General features: G+C 41.0%; 1 long non-coding RNA gene across 1 annotated transcript in view; it reads left to right on the forward strand.

Annotated features, from left to right (window-relative positions):
• The first annotated feature begins 1,624 nt into the window (after positions 1-1,624).
• LOC307170994 overlaps positions 1,625-27,669 on the forward strand; it is a 31,738-nt gene continuing 5,693 nt past the window's right edge. The window contains exons 1-2 of the long non-coding RNA XR_013823473.1: positions 1,625-1,742; positions 3,148-3,291. This is a non-coding gene — a long non-coding RNA (uncharacterized lncRNA). The remainder of the gene's footprint in view (positions 1,743-3,147; positions 3,292-27,669) is intronic.

Here is a 27,669-nt window from a genome sequence, read left to right on the forward strand (position 1 = left end):
CGGTGATGGAAGTTGTGGCCGGCTCACACACCTGGTTAGATGTGCACTCGGGCTAAGCCGCTCTTTCTCACACTGGCGCTCTTGTCTGCGGTGGGCTCTGGGGTCATGTCCATCTCTCGTGGTGGTGTCTGGCTGGACTCTGAGTTGGGAGTGAGGCTGGTGTCCTCCTCGGGGCCAACAGGGATATCCAGTCCATTCATCACCAGCACCCACTCCACGTATGCACAGAAATCCCCAGAGACTGTTCGCTGGCAGACGAGTCATCTGTGCTGTGCGTCAGGCACACCAGGTCAAGGAAATCCTGGGTATGAACCATATGTGAACGGTCCCTCTGCTCCAAGCATAACAGTTTGACCGCCAGCAGATACAAGGGGAAAAAACTGAAAAGGGAGAAAAGAAATACACACAAAAGAGATGCCGCAACTATATATATATTTTAGGTCCTGTCTTCTGTCACCCATAGCTGCAGGAAGAAGCATGACAATGAAGAATTAGATGCAAACAGTCTTTAATGGTATCCACAGGTTATATAAACTCAAGGCAGGCAAGGTAACATTAACCTTAGTATAAACGAGACCACACAAAACTCAAAGAAAACACAAGGGGTCCTATCATTTGCGCCGTGCACTTTAAACCATGCGCTTAGATTGTTAAAATAACTTCAATACAATGAAATCAATGGCATTTATGATTCCATTGGATTACATTGTATTATCTATTACTTTTTTGTTGCAAAGAGTATTTTTTTAAAAAATGGCTGGACATCATGATTTGACCAATCATGAAAATGAAAATTGAAAGGTTCAGTGTCTGGCGCAACATTTCTTAGAGGCTTTTCTGACATTTCTGAGACTCATTTTTTTCCTTTTGCTGTTTGTGGTATCTGTCACCAACTGGAAACAAGGAGTGTGAGCACCCCTCGTAACATCAGTGTACTTTCATTTTGTGTTGCAGCCGTGTAACCTTTGGCAAACAGTCATGTCAGTTGGAGGGTGCACAGGAGCAGATGACAAAGATGTGCCTGCCATAGAGAAGCCAAAAGGGTGAAGTACCAGTTACAGTAAGTGGAGTGGCACTACACACCTGCAAGAAATCAGTTACCAAAGACTACCATGGCTGATGTTGCTGAATGGCTGCATTTGAGCACATGGCTGAAACTCTCTACAGCACCCTCAGGTAGTAGAGAGAGGGACAATGGTGGCGAATATTCATTCCTTCCGGAAAAGCAGCGAAAGTGTCAGATGTAAACTGAGCACCATTATCAGTAAAAATACTTAAAGGATTTCCATGGAGGCTGAAGACTGATGACAGAAACAAATCCACAGAGTTCGTAGTAACATTGTGAGTACCAGCTGGAGAGGAGCAGGATGTAACCTGACAGTTTTGTCATTGAGCTGACACACGTGGCAGGAACATACAGCATCAAGAACTTGAGCATCCATCCTTGGCCACCAATAGAGATCATGAAGGCGACCAGCACAGACCAAAGAGCAGCAGGTGCAATCAGCCATGAGCCTCAGAAGATGAAGTTGTCCTTCACAGACTGTTCCAAATGCAGTTTATAGTACGACAACAACTCAACGTCCAGTTCCTTGGGGGAAGGAGGACAACCATTAGAAATCTGTGTATGGTGTTTGGTTAGAGCAGAACAAGAAGCACATGTAGCATCAACATCAGCAGCAGACAGAGAATTACAGGCAGCCAATAGAAAACAACAAACCCCTCATCAACATCATCAACAGGTAAGTCAGCTCTATACAGTATATAAGCCTCCACTCACGCTGAAGGGGTAGATTATCTGAACAAACTTTAATAAAACATAATTTGGTGACCCCAATGCAGAGGCAATGATGCATTCCATCAACCCAGCTGCTTGCAATCAATTTAATTCCTCTGACATAGCACTACGAACAGAGAGTGGCAGACGGCAAAGTTTTTGGCGCACAGGTGTGATGGTTTCATCCAGCTTTATGTGATGACTAAAACCGGAGACTGGCAGAGGAGAAGCAGGCACAGGAAGGGCATTAGGTGGCAGGACTTGATTGTTTCCAATCCTTGCATGCTGTAGGTCCCTCCCCATGAGTGGTGCCCCATTGTCCACAATGAAGAACGTAGCAGGAACTGAGTGGTCATGTAGAGAAATGTTCCTTGACAAACATCCAAACCACCATAATTTGGGCGTTTTCTACCCTGTTGTTTTGCGTTTTACTGTGTAATGTACCGCTTGTAAGGGGGTGGTAATATGGCGGGAATTTGAAATGGATTTAGCCTGATCGGCAGCAGATCTGTCAAATGTAAGATGAGTTTCTAGTAAAAGTCTCTCACATACTTGTGGACGAAGCACACTCTTTACTAACTGATCGCGAATCATTTCGGCAGTACTGGCACCGAACTCACAAGAACTCACAGTGTTTCATGTTTCAACACTGTTGTTCTTCCAAATCAGTTTAACTCAGGGTCAAGCAGCTGATGTTTCAATGCACATGAAGAGTTTGTAAAATCATACAAAGCAGATGTCTTCTAAATTTAGATTTTAACCTCATAACCTCTTAGATTTAGTGTCATTTATTCATGCTGAAAAGACCAGCACAGCAGGTCACCAGCATATGTTTTGATTTGGATACTGGTATCCCAACCAGACTCCTTATTTAGGCGTTTCTCAATAGCAAATACACCAAGACTCATGAACCAAGTGTCAAGTGTATTTTGAACTTGGCAAGTTCAGCAAGTACAATTTCCCGAGGACAGGAGGACGCAGTCTGGTCATTCTGTGAATTGAACAGCAGCATACTTATTACCGTCCTTCAGCTCTTATCTTCATTCGAATTAATTTTTACAATAAAACAAAATATGATTTTGTTTTTAAATATATATATAAAAAAAAACATCTGTCGTTAAGACGTCTACTCTGATTATCTTCAATGTATTTATTTGTGATATAAAACAACCCTGCTTCTGTTTGTTAAATGTGAATGAACAATAATGGCCATGACTGAAGTTTTAAAATAGAAAATAAGAAGCATACAATTCAAAAGTACTAAGCGCACTAGTACTGTTACGGAATCAGACAAGAACAGAATGCAGGCAAGTGCAATGATACTTTGGAGCGCGGAGTGCTGGTGATGAATCGAATGGTTCTTCTTACAGGTGTGGAGATCGGTGGAAGACTGGATGGAAGACGTGGATGTTGAACACAGAGAGCACAGGAGACACAGAGGTGCTGGAGGAGAAACACTGGAGACGATGGAGATGACGCTGGAATGGAGACTGGAGAATAAGGAAGTTCTTGGGGTAAGTAGTCCTCTTTGTGCAAGTGAGACCGGACAATGAGCTGTGGTGAAGTGTGTGTATAAACAGTGTCAGTGATGAGAGTGATGATGAGGTGCAGGTGTGTGTGATAGAATTCAGGTGAATGATGTGCAGATGGGAGCCAAGGAGGGTGATGGGAGATGTAGTGCAGATCTGTGACAAGTACAAAGTTAAAGTTAAGTAAAAATATAAAATTCTGAAACTTAAATTTGCCCCCAGCCAAAACCATTTCTCTTTGAACAAATGGGAGATTTATGAGATTAAAGACTGTCCATTAGATATACTCAATACGAAAAATATACCCAAAACAAATTTCAGAAGAACTTGCCGAGATTAGGCTTTAGAGCGCTGACTGCCCAGTGATCGGACCTCACAGCATTTTCAAATAGGCACTTAATAAATAACATTCTGGGCTAAAAAAACTCTTAATTTCGTGACACAACAACAGCAGTTTTTCTAAAATTATGTGGGTTTTCTCCCACTGCCGCTAGCTGGTTAATGTGAGATGCATTCTGGTATACTTGGTTTTCTAAAGTCCGCACAAGTCGCCTCCTGATGCATCCTCGATAAAGAAGCCAAGCAAGAAAATGTGGCTAGATGTGAAGTTTGAATTGGAACAGTACTTAATAAGCAGCGACTGATGAGGTTTTAAATGTCCACAAGAACATGAGTACAGACAAGAACGCATACTGTGAAATGTCTATGGCTCTCATGCAAGCAGAGCTAGATACTAAATGCTTACATCAATAAAGACTTGAATTTCATCACCCAAAGCTATCTCATATGGCTTCAGAGGACTTGGAATACAGTGAAAAAAGTAATATGGAATACTTTTCGAAAACATTGTGCTTTGTGTCATATATGAAGCTTGAAACATTTAGTCCCAGAATTAGGATTTTTTTGGGTGAACTATTTCTTTTACTGCAGCTGAAATAATGTAATTGATTTACCTGATAGCTGGACTCTGAAGCACAAGCAATTAGAACAAGGTTAGACATGGGGTCAAGGCTGCCTACAATATACACATTTGCATCTGAGATAACTCTATTACGTCTGTGTGAGTCAGACATTGACAATGAGTGTTGTTTTTTCATTGTGTTTCATCAAACAGTTCCGTTTCAGGCTGGGTTATCAGTTTTTACAACTTAGTGGGCTAACCTTTCCTGTCTGCTGTGATATTTACACTGCAGAGCTTGAACATGAATGGTTTTCATTGAAACAGATGAAGATGTACGTCCAGCTGGGGTTGTTAGCAGGTCGTTTTTTTATCCATGTAATCATTTATACTTGCCGACATCGAGGCATTGTTTGAATAGCTGACATTTTCCATCCCTTCTGATTAAGTACAAAGGCTAATGAGAGACATCAGACTTGTTTTTCTGTCCTCCAAGTACACGAGTTCCGACGTGAGATACATTCTCCCACCGTCCTTTGATGCCAGCAGTGAGCAATCATTCTAATTGGCCATGGCAATACCGATGAAACTTTCAGAACTGGGGAAAACATGGGATTGGAAAATTGAATCAATATCATTAATCACTCACAGGAATCTCATATTAATTATGTCTGCTTTCTATTAGGGTTCACGCACACATGGAACTTAGCAAGGCCGTTACTAAAATTCACAATGCCCGGGACAAATTATTATTATTATATTTTTGTGGCTAGTCTCCCTTTCCCTTTGGCCCATGACTAGATAGAGCTATCGTTTTGAATTGGTTGGTCATAACCCAAAGTACGAAGATATGTTGGACAGCAGGAGAAAACTTTTCCCTTGCTGTCCAACAGTCATTTTACCTTTGGGTTATACCCACTAATTATAATCCACTAATAAAAAATATATATATATCTAAAAAATAATAAAAAAATATCATGAATTTACAAAAAAGATCCCACTTTATATTAGGTGTCTTTAACTACTATGTACTGACATGTAAATTAATCATTTGATACAATGCAATTATTGTATTCATACATGTTTTTATATTGTACTTATATTTTAAAAAAAAATACCTGCATGTAACTACAGCTGTAACGAATTTCTGTAATTACATCTATAATTACATTGTTGACCCTTAACCCACCCTTAAACCTACCCAAACCATCACACCTTATCTAATGTAAAAAGTGCTTAATAATAAACATGACGTTACTTATCCACATCGCTTTGATCAGATTGTTTCTTAACTACTGTTTTCTCAATCTGTCATTTTTGTTTTGTGTTTATTTTATTGAGAGGAAAGCCCACAGCACTTACAGTATTTACATATTCATCTAAACTCTGCTGTAAAGGTGTTTACCACTGAAGATGTATTTTTAAAACTTCTTTTTGCACCTAACTGAAGAACAAAAATAATTTTGCTGTCAGTATAATGGGGCCTTTACGATAACTTTATCTGTTCTCAGTCCAGAAGGAGATATCTGCAGGAGATATCTGAGACTTTATCTGTTTCTCATTCACTTGAATATAACCAGGCCAAAGCAGTTTATTAAAGCCTGACTATGCACCATTAGAGTAGCATTACACTTAAGGAAAGCTGTAATGATGGAAATTATATGACATATTAGGTAATCTTTTGTGGGGAGGATGAGTCTTTAGGTGATATTTTGAATTGATTTAGTCACGGGTGTGCTCTTTCACACCGTGTGCTTCCTTCTCTCCTCCGCTACAGACATGACACAACATTGATTTTGGAAGTCAGACCATGCAGTGGTTTATCAGATCCCAAACAGGTGTGGTCGTCCTTCCTTTTCATAATCTTTGTGTATAATGCTTTGGTTCTTGCGTTTGGGTTGGGTTGTCTTTGAGTTGTTATTTCAGTAGTTTGTATGAGTTATAATGCTTCACATTTCATCAGTTTGATGTCAAATGTTGACCTAAATGATCCAAATGATACCTCATTATTAGGGATGCACTGTAAAAACAGGCATATATTCTGAATACGGAAGCGTCTGAGATAGCAACTCTCGCAAATCATCCTCATTGGATAAGCCACCCAGTTTCATCTCTAACGCAAGAAATCACACAGAGCCAGAGCCGTTGATTACGAATAATAAATTGAACATGGCAGATTTTGGGTAAGGCGGTGAGAAATGAAACAAAAAAGCATTTGTTAAAGTTTTATGCATGTGTGTTGGCTCTAGAATGGGTGACCTTATCCAAAGTGACACAAAGCTGGTCCTGCGAGGCAGCAAAACATTGAATTGGTCTTTGAGCTGATTCCAGGAACACAGGTTCACAAGATGCCAGTCACATTGTTTTTCTCGTTTGACTTAATTCTGTATGAAAAACTCACTCAAGCGGAAAATTGTTATGCAAATGCAGCACAAGACATATGCGTGCAGAGCAGCCGCTGAACCAGACAAATTGGGCAGTGTGACTTGGCCACGGGCATGTGAACAGGAGCAAGAACACACCTATGAAGTAACGTCGCTTATGTTCTGTTTTCCTTGGCTTTTGTACCTTTCGGAAAGTACAATGTAACATATTTCTCAACATGGCCTAAGAGAACAGATTTTCTTTTTTGTAGAGTATTTAAACATGAAGGAGCTCTTTGAACCTGACATTGACATGCTAATACCTCCTAATCCCAAACTCAACAAACATTCTGCTTTAAGGTTGGACAAATTCCTCCCAACATGGGCGGTTTTGCTCTTCACCCTTTCTTCCTTGCCTTTATCTGAAGCCTGTGACATCATCTAAACATCATTATGCGTGTTCATGTGTCTGAGGTCATGTGAGCCAGTGCTAATCCCACACTTGTCATAGCAAGAGATAAATCGCTATATAAGCAACAATTGTATTTTTATAACATTGCCCTGCATTGACAGAGCACGCAAGGCGGTTTGCATTGAAACTGAAATCCGACCTCACATGTCAGTGTTACAAAGGTGTTTTCACATGGACACAAAAACAATGGCAGGTGAAGAGAGTGACGCACAGTAATGTGTTACAATCTCTTTAAGATAGCCAATGTAAATACACAGTGCAAAACCATGTGACAACATAAATTCCCATAAAAAATATTCATGCTACATAATGCATGCTTTATTGTATTTTTATGACATAAAAGACATCTGGCCAATGTTAAGCATTACAGGAATAAGCTAGAGGAGATTTCTTGTTTGTCATTTCATAATCTATCTCACACATGCACATTTCCATCATAATTAAACATGAAGACGCATCAATGCCTGAGGAAACTGAGATGAACTCTGTCTTTAATGCAGTTTTCCATCCATGAATCAAGCCCAGAAGTGCTTCTATGTATTTATTCCATAACATCAATTGCTCTTTTCTATGGTTGATCTCAGTGCCTGGGAGAGGGCACCGTATTCTGGACGGGAGACAATTGACTTGAGAAGAACTGTGCAGAGCTTCCGTTCATTCAAGAGAGATCGGGCCATGTCATCTGTCTCTTTATCATGTCAGGGTCACAATCACCACGAGAAAAAGCAAGATGGAGTCATGGGAAAAAACTTATCTGCACATTGGAAAAATACTTTAAGCTGTCAAAACCAAAAAGAAAAAAAACAAGATGTGCAGAATTATGTTATGTTGAGTAACAGCCCCACTGTTGACAGCAAGATTAGCCAGATTAGATCAGACGTACAAAACAGTTCTGCAGCCGAGGACACATTACAGAAATACATGAGTACATTTTTCCACTTCAAGAGTATCTGTTGTATTACGACAGAAGCAACAAGCCCTTTCTAACTGGGCCTGTTTCCTCTCAGATTTTCAATGCAAATTCCTTGGAAAATAAAGAAATGTCAATCTAACTGGCCATGCAAAGTGGCCAAAACGTGACCCCTAATACCAACCACTACTCCTGCACCTATCAAACTCCAAACATAGCTAAAACAATTTAGCACTTATGAAGAACTTATAAAGGTACAGTAGTAGGTGAGTAGGTTCAGTTGTAGGTTCAGCTGGGGCAGTAGTGGCCCAATGGTTAGGGAGTCAGACTTGAAACCTGAAGGTTGTGGGTCCGACTCTCAATACCGGTAGGAAATGACTGAGGTGCCCTTGAGCAAGACACCAAACCCCCAATAGCCGCGTTTCCACTGTCGGGCCAGTGCGAGCCAGGGCTTTAACCCTCTGGTGTTCTTCGGACCAAATGGTCCCAAAATGTTTAAATAAAAAAATGTATAAAATCATAGCTTCTTCGGAATGGTCCGAAATTTGGTGACTTTGTTGGTACTTGGTATATGAACACCCAAAAAAATTGGCGACAGGATTTGAATAGTCTAAGTGGTTGTAAAAAAAATAGTCACACTCAAGGTCTTCGGGACCAAATGGTCCGCCATAGGAAATGAATGGGAAATTGGCAAAAATGTGAAAATACAGAGTTTTTTTGTGCGTACAATCTACAAATCTGCCACGATCCAGAAAAAAAGCACACAACAGTGAAGGGGTGAATCTATAAAACATCAAGAGTGCAAAACAGACACATCCACACACACACACACACACACACACAAACACACTTTTATACACATACACACTAATAAATTCAGATTACATAAATCTATTTAAAATTTTTAAAAATCGCAGCTTCATCGGAATGTTACGAAACTAGGTGACTTTTATGGTATTAGGTCTGTGAACACACAAAAAATATTGAGGTCATGATCCAAGCATGCTAAGTGGTCATCACACTTCTGCTCTTTGGTAAAAAGTGATCCCATAGGAAATGAATGGGAAATTGTCAAAAATGTGACAATACAGAGATTTTTTTGTGCGTACAATCTCCAAATCTGCCACGATCCAGAAAAAAAACACACAAAAGTGAAGGGGTGAATCTATAAAACATCAAGAGTGCAAAACAGACACATCCACACACACACACACACACACACACACAAACACACTTTTATACACATACATACTAATAAATTCAGATGACAAAAATCTGTTTTGAATTTTTAAAAATCGCCGCTTCATCGGAATGTTACGAAACTATGTGACTTTTATGGTATTAGGAATGTGAACACACAAAAAATATTGAGGTCATGATCCAAGCATGCTAAGTGGTCGTCACACTTCTGCTCTTTGGTCAAAAATGACCCCCATAGGAAATGAATGGGAAATTGTCAAAAAAAATGAAAACAGAGGTTTTTTGTATAAAACAAACAAACAAAAAAGACAAAAATAGTCTTTGAGAATCTGTTATTATATTTTAAAATCAACAACCTGAAAAAAAATTGGCCAATATGTGCAAAAATCACTAGAATACGCAAGCCTTTCTACAGAAAGCTGTAAATCCACTAGTGGTAAAAATGTGCTATTGCGTGATAAAAATGCTCAGTGTGTCCACCAGTTGGCGCCCATCTCATTTAAAAAATTGCTTTCATGAGGCCTAGGCTTGACTCTAAAATGAAATACAGCTTTAATAAAAAAAAAAAAAAAAATTACATATATATAAAAAAATTCTATTATATTCAATGGGAAAAAATGGGTCATAATTATTGCATAAATATTAATTATAAATCATAAAATTATCTCAAAACACCAAAAAAGAAAAGAAAAAATATTATAAAAAACAAGTAAAAAAAAAAAATGATTTTTTTTTTTAATAAATATTATTCCCACCCTCCCGGACCATTTGGTCCCGAAGGTCTTGAGTGTGACTCTGAAATGAAGGACACCAGAGGGTTAAACGGGCTGTGCCGGGCCAAAAACCCCGGGCCTGTAGCACTGAGCCACACTGCATTTCCACTGTCGGGACAGAAGCTCCACAGCGCTTCACTAAAACCTGCCCGTAACACACATCTCTGGAACAACGTCACACTAACCCATCATTTCACCAACAAATGGAAGTTTTATAAAAAAATATAAAATCAGAAAACTATCGCAAAACAAACATGATAAAAGCGACCGTTTGCTGGCATTTTTGTTGTTTACTTGAATATTTAAAACCGAAGAATCAATGTTTTACCACAGGTTTACAATGAAAAGTGATACATTGATCTTAATGAATTAATTTGTGTCAAAATTGCACATTAGTAACACAGAAATAAAGTGGTTTACCGTTAGGTCTATTTCAAAAAAGGAAGAGGACAGACTTAGGCTACTTATTCAGTCGCGTCTGTTTCTGTTTATTTGGTAGTTACAGGACATATTTACATCACATTTAGAAAGAATGATCATTTCTACAAATATGCCACCAAAAATACGACCTGAGGAGCTTTAGCACTCTGTCCCAGTAGGCTAAAAATTGTAATTTTCAGTCAGAGAAACAGAGAAAGCTCCCGCAAAAAAAGTTGCTTTATTTTATGATAGTCCGGTATAAAGAGACGAGACGTAGACTACTGACAGATAAAATAAAAACATGATTGTGATAGCCTTTATGATTTGTCTGATTTCTTCAAGCGTTCATATTTACCATATTTACTATGGTAATGGTTAGCATCTTTTGCATCACGTATAAATATTTCTACCTTATGCGGTGATCAGATATCATCCGGTGCTGCTGTCTCAAGACTCAGGTAAACTCCGCCTCTGTTTGTAACCACTCCTCTAGCCTGAGCTGGCCCGCTTTGGACCAAGGTATTTGGCGGGCCAGAAAACCCTGGCCGTTGGCCCCGAGGAAGCCCTGACGAGGCCCGATCAAGCCCCGGAAGTGACAGTGGAAACACGACTGGCCCTGGCACGCACTAGCACGCCCGGCTCTGGCCCGACAGTGGAAACCCTACTCTCAGGGAACCAAGGTTACGTTAGTAACCGAGTACGTTCCCTTTCAAGAACGTTCACTTCATATTGCATAGCTACATGCAGTGGCAACCCATTTTAAAACGCCATGCTATTGGCTTGCGACTTCGCCCTGAACCATTACCTGGGGCTAAAATGGCCCGAGGTCAACAGTAAAGTTTGAAAGTCAAATCACCCCCAGAGTCGGACAAAGGGCTCTTTATTAAGGTAAAATGTCTCAGAGGCTCGGAGCCCTCGGGGCCGAGGCCTCTAGATAGAAAGTACCCGTGCCTGGTTTGTAAAACTGGACTGGACTTCTAGTTTGTAAAATCTCATAAATGTGGACGGTGAGGACCAGCCTACAACAATATATAAATAACTTTTTTCACTTGATCAGCAATAAGATGTGCTCTCTCTCTGGCTGGTGCGGTCTGCGTAGTCTAAAGACCTAATCGGCACTGACCGAATCAACCAATGAACAAAGCCGCAAGAGGACAACATTCAATACAGCATTTTGAATGGCTTGAAGAGTGAGTAGGCTAACCTAAATATTTTTTTTTTTATTTTTTTTTTTTTATTAAACTCTTTATATTATTGTGGCAAGCAGGACGAAGTCAAGGGCCGTGGGAGGACGGCGTGGTTAATAATGAGCGACACCTGCGCAAAGCACCAGTCTTGTATCTCTCATGGAGGAGCAGAAGCATAAAGGAGGAGCGACGACTGTGAAGATCGAGAGAGGACCAGGCCTGGACTGTTTTATTTGATGTTGGGTTTTATTATACGTGACTGCAGTTGTCCTTGAGGGGCTGCTGTCTTGACTTTCATTTTGTATTTGTTTATTTTATTATTAAATTTTTGAATTTTCGCCGGTTCCCGCCTCCTTCTTCCCATAACAATGAACTGTTGCTACAATTATATTTTGCAACTGGGTTACATGTGTATTCGTCTAGGTCCTGAGTGGAAAACAGACTCCTGCAGATGTAAAGAAGCTCCTTCCGTCCAGGTTTTAACCATTTAGATAACAGGTTGCTGTTTCTTAATGATGGGGCAGTATGCTGGGGTTAGAAAAAGTGACAGGTGATCAGACTGTCGAAGGTGAGGGAGGGGTGACGCTGAAGGCTTTGAGTGATGTTAGAATAAACACAGTCCTGTGTGTTCCCCCCTCTGTTGGAGCATTTCACACGTTGTTCAAACCTTGGAAACACAGTCATCAAGTTGACATGATTAAAATCACCAACCACAATAAACACCCCAGCGGGATAAGCGTTCTGTTGCTTGTTTATAGCTGTTAACATGTAGCCGAGTGCTGCATTAACGTTAGCGTCTGGTGGAATATACATGGCTGTAATAACAACAGACATCTAAAAGGGCCTGCATTTAACTGCCAACAACTCTAGGTCTGGAGAACAATGTCTGTCAATAATGGCAGTGTTCGTGCACCAGTTTTTAATGGCAGAGTTTCGTGCTTCACCTTTCGTGTTACGCTCTCTCCACAGCCACCGACGTCCGCTGTTGGGTATGGTAATCCACAGAGACTCCGGTGTTTTAGTGATCTCCACTGGAATTCCATGCATGTGCTCAAAGGTGACCGATACCGACTGCTGTTGTGTCGTACCATTGCAGATCAGTGATTCACGGGTGTAACCTATCACCCCTCTAATATACCCAGGTTGAATTTCCAGAATATAATCAAAAATAACAACAGAAACGATGCAAGAGGATGCGTCTGAGTGCACCACCATTCCAAGTGTGTTAATAAAGCAATAAGCCCCTTGAAGCCGTGATTTACAGTGAATTTAGAACAGTTCTAAATTCACTGTAAAACATGGCTTCAAGGGGCTTATTGCTTTTATAAAACAGTTACTCCATAAAAATATTAATTTTAATATTTATTTTATTCATAAAATAAACACCAGCAACAAAAACATATAACGTTATAACACATGTATTCCTCCACATGATTTTAGGCATAATTTATGTCTCTTGCACAAATACTGCAGGGTGAATTCAAAGCAAAACTTAAGTTGGGTATTTTGGAAAATCACAAACCTAAGTATGAGCAATAGTAATAGTCATAGTCATTCTTGCATCAATAAACAGTAACATGTGTCTCCAATATTACATCTGGGCTTTTAATTAGAAGCTTTGCAGGTTCAAAAAAGTAACCGCCAAAAGTTGACATTTGTAATTGCTTAATAGTGTCAGATCAGTCTTTCTCCTGGACCAATCTTATCTCATTCCTTAAAATGCATACAGAACTTTGACAGATTGGAGTACAATATAGGCTTACAGTTGAAGCTGTAACAGACACCCACAGAGGAAATGATGTTTCCCACATGACAAGCAATTCCCAAGTGCAGCCCGAAACAGAATTGAGTTAAGGGTTGAGTTCTGCAGCCCTGTCCAATATCCTGAATATATCGGTCGTTGTTTGCATTATAATGATTGCGATGATGGCTCTCCTCCGCAAAAATACTCTCAAATCAAAGACATGGGTCGGAAAACTGTCTCCCTTGTGACACGACTGTAATCGCTCTTCCAGGGGCCTTATCATTACATCACCAAAACTGGATCATCAGGATCAAATGAAGCCTGTAACACTCAGCCATGGAAATTCCTAAAGAGACTTCAATGAGCAACGGTCTCTGTAAATTGTTAGCGTTTGTTCCTCTCTGCGATAGCTATACATTTAGCAACTTCATAAATAAAAACTGAGCAAAATAAACAAGACTTTTACATTAAGGAGCAATATTTCCCCCCTGGAATTATTATTTTTTTTGTAAGGGCAGTTTTAATACTTTTTTTAAATTTTATTTTTTATACTTAAACAATTACTTCAATCAGTCAGAATGCTATAGAGCAGGGGTGTCCAATCCTGCTCCGGGAGAGCAACTGTCCTGCAGAGTTCAGCTCCAATCCTAATAAAACACACCTGAACCAGCTAATCAAGGCCTTTATATTCACAAGAAACCAAGCCACTTGAAGGCAAGCCTGCAACCTTATCAACAAAATCCTTAACACCTGCTAACTCTGTATGCAGGGAAGGAGACAAGAGGATGTTTTTTAATGGATGTCAATGAATAAACCTCTTTGTGAGGAAATAGCTTATTATTTAATTAATCGACACCTCATCGGCTAATCTTCAACATGTTCGCTCTTAAACATTCTTTTTGAATTGATCTGTTTTTAGAGTTTACACTGAAAAAAATGCTGTTTTATAAGAGAAGTCATGGATGATTGCGTGACAGGTTCTCATTCATTTCTATGGTATCAGCAAACAGTGATTGACTGCATTTCCCTAACAACTGGCCGGCCACTGGGGCATGGAAGCTGCAATGGCCGCCACATAGAGTTTGAGCGTGGATGGGGTACGCCCCGCATCCAGTACAAGCGGCAACTTCCCTGTCTCTCTTTTGAAACCAACATGGAAGTGAATTAAACGGCAATTCATCAACTGGCCGCTTGAGGCTGGATGCAGAAGTGAGTCAAATCTGTATCTCCCCCATGTTAAAATGCCCAACTTTACAGCAGAAAAAAACATGTTTACAGCCTGGTGCAAAAAGTGGCTTTGGTCTATACAGCTAATTTTGCCCTTCATGACAACTGTGAGGGGGGTGAATTTTTTTATAACTCATCCGTTTAAATTATATTAAGCCTTAAATTTCTGCATATTTAAGGGTGTCCACTTTTGAGTGACAGGTGGATTCCCACTGCTGTGGTCATTAGTCGTCATTAGCCGTTTGTCTGCTGTCTGTTAGCCGTCACGTTACCTCAGTTCATTGTCTGACTGTAAAAATAAATAAATTCGGGAGTGACGCGCTACCAAGATGTCGACGGTCGGCCACGCCCACTTAAGGCTTCAAAAACGGTCTTCAGAAACCTACGGGTGATGTCACGGACACTACGTCCATATTTTTTTACAGTCTATGATCCAGTAGCTTTTGAAGAATGAAAGTACCAGCGGTACTCCAGACAATACAGGGTCTTGGCACCGGGTTAAGACAAACCACTTAAGGGCATAGAGGTGTCTTGTGGACGGGCCTCTAGCCTCACAAATGGTGTTTAGGACTCTCGCTGGGAAGTCCGTAGGTTCCCGTCGAAGGGCCACACATGGAGACCCCGCAGTTTGGGACGGGGTGGTCATGTTGTCCGATCGGACTAAGAGTGGTGACCTATCAGGTATGGTAGAAAGGTTTTGAGGCAGGCAAAACCGCCATCATTTCCAGGCAGTTCATATGCAGCCGTTTCTCTGTACTCGACAAAGAGCCGGAATTCAGCTTGCCCTGGCACAGAGCTCCCCAACCCGGGTTGGAGGCGTCCGTGGTGACCACCATCCTTCTTTAGACCATCCCCAAGCTTACCCTAGACTTGTAAAGGCTGGAATCTTTCCAAGGGGCCAGGGCTGATGCAGCCGTGGTCCATCTTGATGTGAAGGCAACTTAAGCACCATGCTTGGGTAGGGACCTGGGGTTTCAGCCAGTACTGCAGGGGGCACAATGCAGCAGGCCCAGCAGAAGTACTGTCAATGTCGAGGCCATGAAAACCTAGCATCATTTGAAAGGTTCTCAGAGGGCCACAAGCTGCTGAAAGGTTTGAGCGTGCTCGGGTGTCAGCCAAACCTTCATTCGGCTGAGTATATTACTGCACCCAGGAAGAGATTATCTGACTGGGGAGCAGTGAGCTCTTGGCTACGTTGATTCCTAGGTATTCCAAATGTCTGAAGAGCACAGATCTGAGAGAGTTTAATTCTGCCTCTGACTGGGCCAGAACGAGCTAGTCATTGATGTAGTTGAGGATGTGCATTTCCTTCTGTCTCAGGGGAAAAACATCGCATCTATGCACTTCTTAAATGTGCATGGTTCCAGAGACAGTCCATTGGTAGGACTGTATACTGGTATGCAACCCCTTCGAATGCAAACCTCAAGAACGGTCTGTGATGGAGGGCATTCTGGATGTGAACGTATGCATCTTTCAGATCCACTGAGAAAAAACAATCCCCTGGGCATACTAGCGCGAAGATTCGTTTCAAAGTTAGCATCTTGAACAGCCATTTCATGAGGGCGCAGTTCAGATGTCTGAGGTCTGGGATGGGCCTGATGCCGCCATCCTTCTTGGGAACGAGGAATTAATGGCCATAGAAGCCTGACTCACTATGGGGCGGAGGAGCTGTTTCCACAGTATTTTCGCCAGTAAGCTCAGTACTTTAGTTCGGAGGACATGAGCCACGTTGCTCTTCACTGAAGTATTGACTATGCCTGCAAAGCGGGGTGGTCTGTGACCTCGTGTTATCGTGTTATCGGCCCACTGGCCTTCATCAGGGTGTTGGTAACAAACAGACAGAATCAAGCCATACTTATAGTTGCATTGATTTCAGGTGTGCCACTCTGGCACTTGCAACACAATTTCTTGGCCACTAGAGGCAATAGTTCAGGTCATGTATAATGCCAGAGGTTAAACCATACAAATACAAGACCAAATGAGAGATCTCCAAGTGGAGAAATAGGAGTTTCTAGGCAGGTGTGTTGAGGCAAGTTAGAGCTAAACTCTGCTAGACAATCGCCTTCCAGGACCGATTCTAGACACCCCTGCTATAGAGTGTTACCAATTAAATGATCAACATCAACAAAAGCCATCTTTACCCTGCAAAGGTGGAGCATAAGCACACATACTGTTTAACATGGCATACATGGATTTACATTGCATAGAGTGCATGATGTAAATAGCCTATAATGTATAATAAAATAAATAAAAAATCTCATTACAGGTTAGGCCTGCAATACTGTGACAAAAATCAATATTGTCGATTATTGCTCTTAATATACCTGTAGTAATGATGATTATTTATAGAATACATAAAAAAAATGGAAAAAGGAAAAGGCACGTCATAGTCTTGTACAAAGAATTGTACAGGATAAGGCGGGTGGAGAGGACGCTGGCATCGTGTGTTCGCCGCTTCTCAGCCTGCTAAAACTGCTATAACTATTCTGTGTATCTGTTCTACTGATTACAGATATTGAGCACTTTTTCCAGCTTTGTTTGGATATTAAAACATCTAGGCTCGGATGTTTCTTACCTGGAGCTGCCCTTACTGCTGAAGTGGTGAGTGATCTGGAGCTATTCATCGCCCTGAGATATAGCTGGGGATCTTGTCAGCCGGACTGGTTTCAGTAAATCGAACATATTGATGGTATAAACCCCCAGACAGTCACAATTCAGTAGTTGGCTGAAGCTTTCTCGCCCATCGTGCTGCGTTGGTCTGTGGCTAGGCTAATCGGCTGCTACCACCAGATACTGTCCTGAAACCAAATATTTTACAGTCCACATGGGCTCCCCTCACCTCCAACGTATGCCACACTTGTCTCCTGGGTTACTACGGGCACTGCCACTTATCCTGGTGTACATAGTCATCATTCATCCACGTTTGCCGGATCCATGGATAGCTGCCAACGGTAGCATCACAACGACTCCTACATCCACCATGCTCTGGTACCTGCCGAACCAACTCTTGGAACTTAACACTCGCCTCGCCCCATCAAACATCTCTGCTCTCAAGCAACTGGGCATTCTTCGCCGACCCCACTACGTCCATAGAGGGTCACGGCGGCGTCTTGTTTACTCTGAGAGCATCACGAGAGCTCAATTCCAAGCCTGTGGACAGCTGCTAGCACCGGCGCACACCAACGACACCATCGGATGCGTCATCAGAGCGCCCGTGGTTCAGGTCTAAAAAACTACAACCGACCACACCCAGGCCCCCTGCTGGAGGAACCACGCACTGCGCGCCCTGGGAAACGCGGAGTGGACTCTACTGTGCTGCGCTCTCTGGTAAAGTGGACTCCATCTTCAATGATTAAAATGGAACTGTTAAACTGTCAATCACTTACCAATAAGGCATCCTTTATCCATAACTATATATTTGATCAGAAGCTTGATTTTATGTGCCTCACTGAGACCTGGCACAAATCAGAAGTGTATTCTGCACTTAATGAAGCATGTCCCCCTGGCTACACATATCTGGAAAAAGCTAGGGGAAATGGATGTGGAGGGGGTTTGGCGGTTATTCATCGTTCTGATTTTCACCTGTCCTCTGTGACCTTGCCAAAGCTGTCATCATTCAAATGTGTTTTACGTGTGAAAAACCCATCCCACTTACAACCATCCTCATATACCGGCCACCTAAACCACACCCACGTTTTATTTCAGAATTAACTGAGCTACTCTTGTCAGTGTGCACCACATCAAACAATGTGGAAATTCTTGGAGACTTTAATATCCATGTTAATTCTCCCACAAGTCTATATACTACAGAACTATTACAACTTCTTGATACACTCAACCTCAGACAACTCATGACAGTCCCTACCCATACAAAAGGGCACACATTGGACCTCATTATAACAAATTTTCCTGTTAACAATATTCATGTACATGATTTAGGAATATCTGATCACAATGCCATATCATTAGACTTTTCATTCTTGACCTCACTCAACAAGCCTAAACACAAAATCTGTTTTCGCAAAACAAAAGAAATTAACCCTGAACACCTGTCTTACGACCTACAAAACCTGGCCATATCCGCCCATCACTCTGCTACTGACGCGCTTGTCGACCATTACAATACTGGACTGCAAGAGATACTTGATGCCCATGCGCCCCTCAAGACACGGACTGTAACATTTACACGCTCTGCTCCGTGGTACACTGGTGCGCTGCGTAGACAGAAGGCGGCTGGTAGGGTCCTTGAGAGGCGCTACGTTGCCTCTGGGCTGACTGTCCATAAAACTGCTTATAGAGAGCACCAAAGATCGTATTCCAAATCACTCATTCATGCTCGGTCACAATACTATTCCAACATCATTAACAATAATCCAGGAAATTCAAAACAGCTCTTTAAAACAATAAATTATCTTCTCAGTCCACCTGCCCTGAGGCATAATAACAGTACTGACGACCAGTGCAATAAATTCCTTGACTCATTCACCAGAAAAATAACTACCATCCGTTCTAACCTAATACCCGGCAATGTCATTCCATCCATCCCCGAACCTCAGCACCAACATTCTCTCATTTCATTCTCCCCACACACAGACAGGTTGAGACTCTCATACACAGCATGAGATCAAATCAAATACGACTTTCTTAAGCCCTCTCATCACCACCATCATAAACTCTTCCCTGCAATCTGGCCATCTTCCAATCTCTCTGAAAACTGCGCTTATCAACCTTCGGCTTAAGAAACCCTCCCTCGATCCTGATATTTTATCAAATTACCGGCCCATTTCTAACCTCCCATTTCTCTCCAAAGTCATTGAAAAAGTCATTGTCACCCAAATCCACAACCACCTTCACTCACACAGTCTTTATGAAAAATTCCAATCTGGTTTCCGCTCCACCCATAGTACAGAGACAGCCCTGGTCAGGGTCACAAACGATCTGCTTGTGGCTGCTGACCAGGGCTCTCCATCCCTTCTCCTGCTCTTGGACCTCTCAGCCGCCTTCGACACTGTTGACCACGCCATTCTCCTCCACCGTCTGCAACATTTCATCGGCATTTCACACACAGCATTTCAGTGGTTTCGGTCCTACCTGACTGATAGAGTTGCGTATGTGGCCCTGGGGGGAGCCAGGTCGAGGCCCCACACAGTTACATGTGTAGTGCCTCAGGGTTCGGTCCTCGGCCCCACCCTTTTCTCCATTTATATGCTCCCCCTGGGCCACATCATCAGCAGGCATGGAGTTGCTTTCCACTGCTATGCTGATGATACTCAGCTCTATGTCAGGTTGGACCCCACATCCTCCGCATCATCACTCTCCACTCTAACTGCCTGCCTGGAGGAGACAAGGGCATGGATGACTGACAACTTCCTTCAGTTGAACAGCTCCAAAACTGAATGTCTCCTCATTGGGACCCCACACCTACTCCGATCCTCCCCCTTGACCGTTTACTCGTTTGCTGGCCATGACATTCCTCTCACATCCTCTATAACAAACCTGCGGGTTCGATTTGACCCCCACCTATCATTTAACACCCACATCCAACATATCTGTAAGACTGCATTCTTTCACCTCCGGAACATCTCCAAACTCCGCCCCTCCCTCTCTCTTTCTGATGCAGAGAAGCTGGTTCATGCATTTGTCTCCTCCAGGCTCGACTACTGCAATGCACTCCTCATCGGGATCCCTGGCAGGAGCCTGCAGAGACTTCAGTACATTCAGAATTGCGCTGCCAGGGTCCTGATGAGGGTGCGCAAATTTGAGCACATCACACCCATCCTCCATAAACTTCACTGGCTTCCTGTTAGGTTCAGGATTGAGTATAAGATCTGTATCCTGACCTATCAGTGTGTCTACGGCAGCGCACCATTATACCTCAAAGAACTCATCAATATGCATAACCCAACCCGACATCTCCGTTCCTCTGACAGCCACAAACTCCAGGTCCCCAAGTCCAAACTTCGCACTATGGGAGATAGGGCCTTCCAGGCGGCTGCGCCTCGACTGTGGAATGCCCTCCCCAACCACCTGAGGGCGCCACAGTCTATAGAGGTTTTTAAAAATAAATTAAAGACCTACTTATTTTGTACTGCATTTTCTTAATATAATTTTGTTTCTTGCTGTTTTTGACTGTTTTTATGTTTAGTGTTTTTACCTGTGCACCTGTAGCACTTTGAGATGTGTTTGTCACGTGTAAAGTGCAATACAAATAAAACATTATTATTATTATTATTATTATTATAGTCTGGCTACACAGACAAAACAAGCTAAGAACCGTTTATGAATTAGTTTATTGCTTTTAATGTATTAGAAAATTAAAACTTCACATTGGTTATTTTAGTATCATGAAAAACAAAATGGTTATTCAAACTGGGAATAAGATACAGAAATAGACTGAAGTGGTTCACTACTTTGGTTCTGTGTGAAATACTAAACTGAATTGTAGAATTTAGGGTGGCTAATTTAAATGGCTCTGATTGGCCATTGCATTCATACGCTCAACAGAAAAGTGTGATTGGTTATAATGATTGGTAATAAACACTGCATAAAATGCATAAAATGTGATGTAATGCTGTTTTCATCCAACAGTTTTCATTCAATTTCACTTTAACCTAATCTTATCTTTAACCTTATCTTGAATTTGGAGGCATTTATGTACAATTTGGTAGCATTTTTACCCCAAGCCCCCATTCATTTCCGACCTGGATTGCTATTCAGTTGCTAAGGTGTTCTGAGAGGTTCCTATGGCATTGTTAAAGTGTTCTGGGCAGTTACTAGGGTGTTGCTAAATGGTACCTGGTGTCCACCCTAAAGATGATATTCTATATAAAGTTTCTGGAAATGGCTCCGTAGCCTCCTTCAATGTAATTTCATCACCTTCAGGTGACAATTATATGTACAATCACTTAATAATATAACAATATGACCACACCATTTGAGATATTGTTCATGTCTGCAGCACAAATGCTACAAAATGTAGTAATAGTGATCACTGTCTTTGCAAATGGCACTATTGGTAACTCTTCTTTTGTTCCTGCATTGCTTCTTAATAAATGGATATTTTTTTCAACAGCTTTATGACGCATAACATGAACTATCCAATCTGTTCAAGGCGATAAGAAGGACAGTGGCCTTTGGCTGTTTTGTTTTTGCCTTTTTTACATGTGCACAGTAATGCAAAGCACCTAATTCAGTTGCAGTATATGACTTTAGGAAGACATGCACTTGTAAAGTTCAACATTTGTATATTCTTTCAGGAATGATGTTGATTATGAAGGGTGGTGTTATTTCCTCAATTGTCTTAATCTTCGTCATATTCACTGTCTGTGTGACGTCAGTGCTGTGGAAACACACCTGAGCTCAGGCAAGTCACGCTGACGATCCGCAGCGTCGACAGACAACGAAAAGGAAACAGTCTGTAAACCTGGAATATAATAGCGTTTCCATCCGCCACACCCCTCGTCTCCAATCCAACGCCTCACCTACTCGTTGCATGATGAGTACTTCCTCGTCATTCAACGGGGCTGTGTTTATTAGTGATACCGCTGGTATTTATGGAAACGTGATCAAGGGTGATGAAACCATGATAAATGAGCAGATTGCTCTTTTGTTTCGCCACCCAATGGCCTGTCTCCTCGCACACAGGAGATTATATTTAGTCCTTATTTTCCAATTGGCCTTTCCATTTCTAAATTAGACCTAAAGACACAATTGGTGTGTGAACAGGTTTTGGAAAAAGATCTCAGCATCATTTTGATCATGATGATGGCTACAAGTTTACACATATATACAGTGAGGTCCACAAGTCTGGGACTACTAGTGAAAATACCTATATTTTCATGCTTTTCAGTTTTAATACAAAAATTCTCATCACAAATTAATAAATAATTTGGATTGTCAAAAATCTTTGAATCAAATCAATCACATAAATATTTTCTGAGAGAAGACATTACATGAGGCAAAGTATTTAACATTAGAAGAACATTAGGCTTTAGAATTCAGCATATTGTTTGTTGTATTTCCATGTCACTGAACATCAACTGATATCTGGCCTACAGTTCTCAGCAATCCACTGTGAAATTGACTGTCAATCTGTCTGAGGCTTGGGTATATTTTCTGTGAGCTGTTAAGTCTCACACACTGTTGAGTGTGCAAGCCTTTCTGACTATACTCCATCTGACAAGTTTGACGCATATGTTGTGAACTGCTTTGTGTTACAGACCTGCAGAGGACAGCATGGTGTTGTCAAGTCGTCACCTTTATTTTTATAGTGCTTTATACAATAGAAATTGGTTCAAAGCAGCTTCAAAATAATAAACAGGAAAGTAACAGAATGTTAAATGTTCAGTTCAGTAATGGTGTTGATGTTGCAAACTTCATCAGTTTTGAAAAAATGTAATAAAAAATCAGCTATAAAGCAGAAGACATTAGTGCCATGATCCAGCAGCTCAATTCAGTTCAAGTTTTGTTCTCATCTGATACTGTCAATGCAGTCAGTAACATATGTCAGTAGTTGGTTGGAGTAAGTATCTCCAACTAAGACAAAGGCGACAGTGGCAAGGAACCCAAAGTCCATCAGGACCAGTCCTCCTCTGGCTAAGATGAACGAGCACGGTGTAAAATCAATCGGGATACGTCACACAGGCATTAGGTGGGAAGGGAACGGTTGTAGTACAATGTCCAACACAGGAATACTGTTCTGGGGTGTGTTTCCCAAAAACAACGTTACCCAACTACAGTATGGTCGCAAGTTCCTCCATTACTTACATAGTTCTTCGCCATTTCCTGAAACCATAGTTCCACATTTTAACTTAAACAGATTGTGCTTTTGAGCACAATAAGCAAGCTACAATGCAGTACAATCTAGGAGGTTTCATCTCATTTAAAGGAACCGTATGTAAGATTGTGGCCAAAACTGGTACTGCAATCACTTTCAAATGACTGTATACAGATATAGAGCGGTGTATCCCCTCCCCCTCCCCCTCCCCCTAGATAGGTGGAGGGTGGGGCATCAGGCCAAAACACAACATGACAACATCAACATCAGTTGAGGGCTGCAACTTCACTTTTAAATGACAATATCCTGGCCGGACTACTGTTGTCAGTGATATAAGTATTTGAAATGAACATGATTTCTTAATGTCTAGTGACATATCAGGGCCATTTTATGATTAATTGAAATACATTTCTTACATACGGTTCCTTTAAAGGTAGGGTAGGTAGGATTTTTATAAAAAACTTTTTTTCAGATTTGTTTAAACTGTCTTTATATACCAATACATAATTAAAATGTAAGTGCTCTGAAAAAGAGAGTATAAAAATCGAGTGACTGTAGACCTTTTAATCTGCAATAAACACAGCTCATTATTTCCATTCGGGACGAAACAATTGATTGGTTTGGGCGACTGTCACTCACTCTCGCAACCACCCCTGTTGCTAGATCTGCCCATATGCGCGCGCACCCGTTTGATTTGAGGAGTGCAAGAGAGGCGCAGAACCTACGAAGAGTAAAATTATGGCAGAGAAAGAGCATTCAAAATTCAAAGCACCTGCATATTCAGTCAGCGAAGGCAAACAAGGCAAAAACTACATCCTCGGACCCTGGTTGCCCGCACTCTTGAACGACCTCCTCTGCTTCGCCCTCGACCCCGGACCTGTCCTCGAACCGACGAAGCGGTACTTGTCTCCGGAGTGTAGTCCTCATTAGAGTCAACAATGTTTTTATCATGGAAACTCGCAAAACACCGTATATGTTATGAATCTTACATGAAATTCACCTTCATCACAGTGTAACTGATGGTAATAGAAAAACGTGTATCAATGCAACCTGTTTTTAGCTTTGCCTTATAAATATAGCTCGTTACCTATAAATATAGCTTGTTACCGAATCAAACAAAGTATATTTTAAACTTTACCAGTATCGATATGCTAGCTTGATAGTGAGTACTAAAAGAAATCTTATTTGTTTATATGTATAGTGATAAAGTTAGGTATTTTATTACATGTGATTCTGACATGATGTCACTGCATGCACTGCGCTCCTTCCTCTCCACTCGTCTCAGGTAAATAAATGCGTCTTCCAGCTGAGCCTGAGCGTTTGGTGTCGCACGTTCATGTGTTTTGGGGGCGTGGCTTTGGAAGGAGCTCAGAAGGGAGGGGGTGGAGTGAATGGAAATAATTAGCTGTGTTTACAACAGTCGTGAGAGGTCTACAGACACTCGATTTTTATACTCTGTTTTTCAGAGTACTTACATTTTAATTATGTATTGGTATATAAAGACTGTTTAAACAAATTTGGAATGTTTTTTTTTTTTTGGAAAAATCCTACCTACCCTGCTTTTAATGGGGTGGTATAATGCCATTTTCACAAGATGTAAAATAAGTCTTTGATGTCCCCAGAGTGTGTATGTGAAGTTTTAGCTCAAAATACCAAACAGATATTTTTATATAGCATGTTAAAATTGTCACTTTTTGAGGGTGAGCAAAAACGCACCATTTTGTGTCTGTTCCTTTAAATGCAAATGAGCTGCTGCTCCCAACGCAGAGGGCGGAGCTTCAAGAGCTCATGTGTGTTAGCAGCTCCAATTACCTCACACAGAGATGCACTGAACATTTCTAAAACTTTTAGCTTTTAATGTTCAAACCGAAGTCAGACAATGATGGAGAGACTCAAGAAGAAGTGACAACATGTAGAAGCAACAGGACATTTCTGAATGGTTAGTTGATGAATTTATGAAGCTGATGTGTGGTTATCTTCTAGTCATTGATTAGCATATTCTGTCATGATTCTGTCTGTTTATGTACATTTTAGGGTCCGTGATGTCACTAACCCGGGAGGAAGCTTGTGTAGTCCCTACCAGCCGTTTGTTGAAGTCCTTAAAAAGGAATTTCTTTAAACGTAAATATCTCACTTTGCTTTGAACCTAGCCTAAGGTTGAGGATGGCCTTATGCAATATTTACTCTGCTCTAGTCCAGTAGATAAATGTATATGTCTTGGCAATGAAATACAAATTTCCAATTAATATAGGCTATTTATCAGGCAGGTGCCTGTGCACTGTAAGAGTCTCCTGGGTTAAAATGGAATTACAGGTTGTTGTTGCACTGTCTAAGATTTTGTTCAAACCTTGTCTATATCAAGAATGTGTCCCAAAACCAAAGCCTGTAAAAATATTTCTGTTCAAATCCTATGTCTTCATATTTTCAGCCCTTGAAATTACTTCAGTTTTACAGCCTGAAAATCACATTATCTGGGAAGCAATATTTGGACATTAATATAATAAAAAAGTATTATTCATAGGCATTATCTACTTAGACAGTGATACATTTTGAAAAATAAAACTTGTGATTTGCTTAAATACCTGATCCTTCTGCTATTACGAAACACATTTTTTTGCTGTTTATAGCATTATCTCTTTTAATGTGATAAAAACACTAAATAATAATTTTGACTATGTATTGGCATGTACGGAGCCCCCCTAGTCCCACTTTGTCAAAAAAATGTATTATAACTATCTCGTGGCCTCAAGATAGTAACTCGTGGCCTCAAGATAGTAAGTCGTGGCCTCAATATAGTAACTCGTGGCCTCAAGATAGTAAGTCGTGGCCTCAAGATACTATCTCGTGGCCTCAAGATAGTAACTCGTGGCCTCAATATACTATTTCGTGGCCTCAAGATAGTAACTCGTGGCCTCAAGATACTATTTCGTAGCCTCAAGATAGTATCTTGAGGCCACGAGATAGTATCTCTATCTTGAGGCCACGACTTACTATCTTGAGGCCACGAGTTACTATCTTGAGGCCACGAGATAGTTATAATTATTTTTTTTTGACAAAGTGGGACTAGGGGGGCTCCGTAGGTATGTAATTTACGGTGGTGTAAGGTGCTGGATAAAGCTTTAAAATGGACCTTGAAAGTGCTTGAATTTGAGCTTGGAAAAGGTGTACGAACCCTGCAACCACCCCATTAAAATATCCAAAAACTACTAGAACAGTGTTATATATTTTGTTGACTTATGTACTTAAGTTATCCCAAATGTTTCCAACATTGTTTAAATCCACAATTTTAACCAGTGCAACGGCCCATGTTATTGACGTCATATCCGCGCTACCCTCGATTTCTGGTTTTACTTCTGTAGAATCCATGGAAAAAACACTGATGCTTTAATATATTGTGTTTTATTAGACAGGTCACTGTTTGGATAGCTTTATTGACAGAAAACTAATAATTATTATATATTATTGTTATATATTATGTATTATCACGTCTATTCAGTTTTGTTTGTTCCTATAGTTTCTGTTTTCATGGACTTTCAGTTTGCTTTCATCCGTCACATTTCTTTGTCTTAGTTTCCCACCAGTCATCAGTTGTCGTGGACACTCATCTAATCATCACACCTGTTTGCTATCATCTCATCATCACTTTGTATTTAAGTTGCTCCTTGTTCACTCTTCAGTTGTCGTTTATTATTTGTGTTAGTGCATGCTGTTCTGCCTATTTGTTTTATTAAACTACGGCGATATTGATCCTGTCTTTAATCCATCTTCATCTTTTTTTGTTTTCACCACAAACTTCTGTCGTCTTGCCATCACCAGCCCCTTTGACAACGAGACCCAGAAGTCATCGTTCTGGATCGGGGCGAACTACCACCATTCCATTCTCAAGAGCAGCTCACGAGCTCTGATGACGACACAGCCGTTTCACGATTGGTCGGATTCACCGCATGACAACGATCACGTGTTTCGTGTTTATTCTCTCATCAGTTCCACTAATGCTCACAAATCTGTTTTTTATAGCAGTAAAATCTCTTTTCATGTAGTCGGGATGTTATATTGTGTCATGTTTATCAAAATAAAACTGTTTAAAAAAACACTGACCCCATTTATCGGCTTATGTTGAACTTTATATTTTTGTAAAAACAAACGCTGTACTAAGCAGTACATAAAGTATTAAATGAAAATGTCTCTGAAAAGTATGTGTATTTGACAAATATTGCACTTCAGCTGTGGTGAAGTATGCAAACAGCGCGAGCGTCACTACGGGAATCAGAAAGTGTCCGACTTCACGTCTCCGTTCGCAGCTCAACTCTCACCGATCGGTTTCATCCAGCATCAGCCGATGTCCAACACACCTAAGGACTAAACGAGGAGGCGTGGTTAGGGGAAAGTCAAG

The sequence above is a fragment of the Squalius cephalus genome (genome assembly GCF_949319135.1).
Source record: "Squalius cephalus genome assembly, chromosome: 14".
In the NCBI taxonomy this organism is placed as follows: domain Eukaryota; kingdom Metazoa; phylum Chordata; class Actinopteri; order Cypriniformes; family Leuciscidae; genus Squalius; species Squalius cephalus.